This window comes from Orcinus orca, chromosome 9 (genome assembly GCF_937001465.1).
Source record: "Orcinus orca chromosome 9, mOrcOrc1.1, whole genome shotgun sequence".
In the NCBI taxonomy this organism is placed as follows: Eukaryota; Metazoa; Chordata; class Mammalia; order Artiodactyla; family Delphinidae; genus Orcinus; species Orcinus orca.
The window spans coordinates 21652422-21659048 of NC_064567.1; positions in this window are offsets into that span (position 1 = coordinate 21652422).

Genomic DNA, 6627 nt, shown 5'->3' on the forward strand with positions numbered 1-6627 from the left:
GTTATTGGGAAGGTATTGGCAAAAATGGTCATTATTTCAGGTGTTGTGACTGTCCATATGGAAACTCAAAGCAATCAGCTAAAAAAAAAAAAAAGATTAAAATTCAGACATCAGTAAGGTTGCAAATATTTAAAAATCAGCTGCATTCTATGCCTACACCCATAATAATTACTTAGAAAAATAATGAGTTGAGAAAGATCTAAATGCTAATGCAATTATTTAGAGGTTAACGCAACCTCTAAATAAAGGTTTAGAAATTTTTAAATTGAGATGCTAGACACTAATGATGAAAATTATAACATTTAATTGAGGGAACATAAAAGAAAATCCAAACAGATGGAGAGATCTACAATATTTCTGGATCTAATATTTCTAAACTCAATATGATAAAGCTATAAACTCTCCCCAAATAAATCTCTATATTTCCCACAATCTAAATACCGATGGGATTTTAAAAACTGAACATAATTATTCTAAAGAACATATGAAAAAATAAAAGTGGGAAAATAACCAATATTATTTTGAAAAAGAGTAATAATGTTGCATTAGTATATATAGTAAGAAAAATTTCAAAATATATTAACTTGTTTATGGCAGATTGAAAATGGCAATTACATTTACAATGTAGCAGATTACAAAATGTTATGAGTATAGTCTGTTAAAAAAAGAAATTGTGCATAAAAAGGGGAGTGGAGTAGATATGGCAAAATATTGTAAGTGGTTGTCTTTGGGTGATGGAATAATGTGTAATTCTTTTTCTTACCTCATCTGCATTTCCTAAATTTTCTACAACAAACATATATAGATACTCTAAAGAGTAAAATGTAGCATTTATTTCATCAAGTCTCAGATTACATCTTTACTCCTTCAGGAAGTCTTCTCTTATTTAACCCCATCCCTCCTGATCTGGGCTAGGTAGTTTCACATTGTTATTTTTATTTGTAGATATAGTGTATCATAATTCTTTGGCTTTCTCTCTTCTAGCCTTGTGAGCTTTTGAAAAATGAAACTGTGTCTTTTATCTGTTTATCTATAATACAGAACCTAATATATAGCAGGTCCTCATTAAATATTTGTTGACTGAATGAATAAATAAGGAAAAAAAGAGAAATATACAATAAAGAAAATTTGCAACTCCTAGCACCACTAGAGGGAACTACGTCCCCACCAAGATTATTCTTGGAGCTAATGGATTTTTTTTCTTTTTTTTTCTTCTTCTTCTTTTTTTTCTTTTTAATAAACAAGGCTATTCAAATCTGAGAAACCTTCCAGACCATATGATCGAGCCCACCCAAGGGGACTGAATTTAAACCATTCCTAAGAGTGAAATATGTCTTCTGTGATTAGATAGTCCCAAGATATCCCATCTTATCCAAACTCACTGTACTTCATATCTGCTCCATTCAGTCTGACACTGATCAAAGGCAGTTTTATTGGTTATCAAAGCATATCCTGTGTCTGTGTCTTGTCTCCACAACAAGCGAGTAAGCTCATGTTTAAGCTCATTTCTCTCTAATTAGCCAGCTCAGTTCTAATCACTAAAGGTGTGCAAAAATATTTTTTAATTGAATGAAAAGGTCAACATTCTCCCTTGAATCATGTGCTACTCTAAGAAAATCTAATATGCGAAATTCCAAATGTATAAAACACAAAAATTATGTGCTTATAAGAACATTCTCAGATTTATAGAGGAGTTCAACACAAAGTTACAATAGAAAGCCTCTCCTGATATACTTAAAATACGATCTTGTTTTTAGAATTAAAGTGGCAGCCACGTTTACATGGGACAGTTATGATTTAGATAGTGACAGGCTTTTGCTGATTAGACTTGAGGGGTAGACAAGCCCACTGAAGATGGGCAGAGGTGCTTCCTGAGGAAGGCGTGACTGGAATGCGTTTGATGTTTAAAAAAAAGAAAGAAAGAAAAAACAACAATGGTGAGGGATCTACTTAGTTGCAGAGCTGCTGTGTCATAGAGGCTATGATACATACAAGTGGAAAGAAAGGCAGCAGTGGGCAATAGCTTCTCAGCCTCCAGCAGTGCCCACGAGAGGCATGGTGGCTGCTAGAACTCAAATCCCAGCTCCACCACTTGCTAACTGTGTGACGCTGAATAAGTTACACAACCTCTCAATGCCTCTGTTGCTCCATATGCAAAATGGGGATGATAATTAGAACCACCTGCTCAGATTCTTATGAAGATTAAATGATACAGTATATGAAATAGTACCTGGTACACGGAACAGCACAAACTAGTCACTATTACTCATAGGCTCATTCAACAAATTACACAGAAAATTGTCAACAAATTGCACCTAGCACAGAGTAGATACTAGGGCAAGTGCAGGCTGTTATCATATGAGAGCAGGACACCCAACAGCCCATAAGTGTTTTGATCCTCATGGAAGGTGTGTTCCCATCACATGTAGGTGGTCATGAGGCTACGCTATAGCTTGATAGCACCAGCTGTAACGATTACGCTGGTACCTCTATTCTGATTCATTTCAATACGTAACTTTTTGATAGTAAGTTAGCATTCTATGTAAACATTTTGCTGCGGAGAAAATGTACTGGTGAGCTGGTGCTAATATAACTAATATGCCATATGTTATCAGTTTAGGATACAAAATAAGGGTATATTTCCTTTAATGTTCAATTTTGGACTCTAAGTCCCTTCATGACCAAATTAACAGGAATTAAGACTTTCCAGGGAGCTTTCCCTGTAAATATTCTTAAGGAAACAGGGTTCATTCAGTTCAATCAACAAGTATTTATTAAGCACCTGCTATGTGGTAGGCACTACTGAACACTGTAGTTAAAGCAGTAAATAAAACAGCCCTTCAGAATCCCTGCTTTCATTAGGCTCACATTCTAATGGAGGAGACAAGTGAGAATTAAGGAGGGAATTAAATAACGTCATAGCTGGATATTGATAAGTACCAAGGAGAAAAAGAAAGCAAGCAAGAGGGATTTACGGGGAAGGTAGAGGTGGAGGTGATGTAATTTTAGGTAGAGAAGCAGGGAAGTCAGGACCTGAAGGAGCTGAGGGTGGCATCCATTGGTCTAAGAGCCAGTTAGCCTTGTAACTCATCCACTGTGAATTTTAGGGACTCAAATGTTCCCCAATCTGGGTCTCCACAACTGCTTACCCCAGGCCATCTCTCCTGCTGAACTCACAGGCATCAGGGATATACCACAACTGCCAGGACCCCTTCTCCCACATGCAGATTCACTCTCTTCATCCTAGAAGTCCTCGCGCCCTGTATCCCCTGCTACTGTTGCCTGTGACAAAGATGATGAAAGCAAGTGGACCCATGTGCCACATCCTCCCCCCCCCACACCTCTCTGGCCTCCTCATAACTCTCAGTTGGGTCCAGTGACCACAGAACATCCCTCCCTCTCTTGCTTTCAACCACAGAATTAGCCACCTCCTAAGATGACAGGCAGAAAGGTCTTCATGGCCCAAAGAGATAATCCCCAAATGAAATACTTCCACACTGATCTGATGCCTAGGGTCTGGGGTAGTCCATCTCAGCCACAGGCACCTTATATGAGGATTCTGACCCTGATGTCAGCCAGCTTTTTCTGTAAAGGGCCAGGTAGTAAATTAAATATTTCAGGTTTGTGAGCCACATAGATTTCTGTCCCATATTCTTATTTTTGTTTTACAATCCATTAAAAAAAACTTTTTTAAGGTTTCTAGCTCATGGACTGTACACAAACAGACCACAGGTCATAGTTTGGCAATCCCTGTTCCGATCCATTTGCTGGTTACCAACATTAAAATTAATAGATTTTACCCTTGGTTTATCAGTCTTTTGTTGATTTATTTTTGTTGGTTCATTTAACAGGATACAGTTATCTGCTTCATCAGGTAACGTATCATTTGTAAGACCTGATACACAGTAGGCATTCACTTTGTTGCAGGGTGAAAAAAAACTGTATTATTTGAATGGCAGGTATCGAAGTTCCTGGTGAGGAGGCAATGGTCTTCTTTGAGAGGAACTTGATAGATCCCCTTGGATGTGGAGGGTGACACTCCACGGCCATGGCTGGGAGGGAGACTGTGATACAGAGTTACACTGCTCTGTAGGAGGCATCAGTGAGCAAATGAATGTTGCGGGGGGGGGGGAAGTATAATAGATGGGATGAAAGGGGGAGGGAGAAAACGGAGGTTGGACAACATGTGAAGTAACCGAAGCCCATGAGGAAATGTGGACAGAGACACAGTCCTGTGGCGGAGTGGCCAAAAGACTGTTTTTTTTCAATCAGCAAGGCTGAATAATAGCTCATCTTAAGTTATTTGTATTGCTGTAATATAAACTCCTTCCAGATTCCAGACCTCCAGTTTACGTTTTTTCTTTTTTCTTCACAAGCAGGAATGTGGCTAACTTCAAAACAGGATTTATTTGACGATATAGAACAGATCAAAGATCTGGGCTCAGCAAGCAGTACTGGTGATCTGACCAGCCTGTCACTCTTGAGCCCGGCAGCAGCCACTCCACTCCAGATTCAAAGTTCAGGGAGCCAACTTCTGACTGGCCTGGCTTGGTAGGACACTACATAGCCCCTGCATCTGTTTCCACTAGGGGAGGGGTAACTCCCCAAAGCAGATCAGGGTACTATGACCAGGAAGATGGGGACTGTTGGACAGGCAAAACAACAGATGTCTGCTACACCCGCATCTCCTGTGAGTGGTATTTGAGGAATGAGGGAAGAGAGCAGAGACACACATTCTGGTCATGTGCAGTATGAGGAAGGGAACAGCAGCAGATGAGAGCTCAGGGGAGACAGGAGCTCAGAACCAAAGGTGTCCCTGAGAACATAAATCCTAGGGAGGTCATTGGGGTTTCCCCAGGATGTTGAAGGGGCTTGAGCCAATTTTATGAAAAATCTAGATTGCATGTTATTTCCCTCACACCATAACTCAATTTGTGGCTCTACTGAGCCTGGGAGATTAAGGATCTGGCTTGATATATGGGACAGGGACAGGGACAGCACCTCCAAGATCATTCCCTGAGCAGCCAACCAGCTTCTCCCATTTAAATGTAAAAAAGGGTCCATTATTTAACAACTCTTGTATCAGGAAGTCCTTCAATACATGAATCCTAGGATTTTGGAATTAAGAAAGGGTCTTTTGAGATCTTCCATTCACTCATTTTATTTACCTGCTTATTGGGGTTCTAAGCCAGAGGTTCTCCAGTGTGGTTCCCAGACCAGCGGCATCAGTATCAACCTGGGAACTTGTTAAAAATGCTAATTCTAAGGCCCATCCCTGATCTACTGAGTCAAAAATTCTGGGGGAGGGGAAGCAATCAGTATTTTACCAAGCCCTCCAGGCGCTTCTGACGCAGGCTTAACTTTGAAAACCAGCAGTCTATGGGATTTGCCACTAACTGTTACAGACAGTTAGTGAAAGAGTAAAGAGAAGATTTCCAGTCCATGTATCTTTTATGTCTCATTCAAATCTCTCTACTGAAATTTGGCCATTTCCTTGCTTAAGGCACTAAGTAGTAATATTCCGTTCCAATTAACCCTGCATCTGTGCCCCAGAGTGGTAGACTTTGACACTCTGCCCCTAGAATTTGGTCACTGTTGGAAAGATTTCTTTTTCTTCATTTCCACAAAGTCACCCCTGACTTATTTCCTCTGAGGTTATGAGGGGGGACATCAGTCAGGATCCAGTTTCTTCCCCAACCACTCTCTTGCCAGTAACTTTGATTCCCCTGTCCCTACTGGCATGAGTTCCAGGACACCTCTTAAATTTCAGTGCTTCAAGGTCATTCAGAGAAGGACCTAGGGACATTTTCCGGCCTCGTGATGCTGCCCAGCATCATGGAAGAGGCAATGTATCACCTCAAGCTTAGCCCAAAGGAGTGCATGCTGACCTAGGTTTAGATCAATCAAGTCATTTCTTCCACTGCAATATCTTCTCAATTTTCTCCGAGTTTATTCCCTTCCCAGCACTGTGACAACCCAATCCCCATGAGAAGCAATGAAGATGTTATAGGAGAGACAGAATGAATAAGCCTTCCAACCGGACCTCCAGGACTAATGCAGATATTTGTCCTCAAAGGAATCCACAGTCATCTTGTTCTTCTTGTTGGATTTGGCCACCTTGTGACATACAGCACTTTCCTATGATCCAACTTAAACACTTCTAGGTCAATCTGGTCCCTCCTAATATCTTCGCACCCCTCAGGGGATATCCTACAACATTCGTAATGGAGCCAAATACCAAAATCACACAACTCATAGGGAAAATGTGATGGCTCACTGTGGTAGATACCAGTCTCAGGAAAAGTGATTACAAGCTATCACCAGGCACCCCTGTTAAGGGAACAAAGAAATCCAGGCTGCTAGAAAGCTGAGAAACAAAGGGAAGAGAGATGTCAGCCAAAGCTGGTTTAAAGATAGAGCTGTCCAACCCTCAGGCAGAATACCCAGTATTATGTCCTTGCGTGTGGTCAAGTGTCCTGTTTTAGGACTGCTTCACAGCCTGTTTGTCTTTCCTCCACACCACACCTGCAAGGGACAGCCCTGACACTGTGATCCTGCCAGTCCTTTTCCTCCTTTTTATAAAAGTTTACAACAATTTGAGCTCATACAGTATTTACAGAATATGTT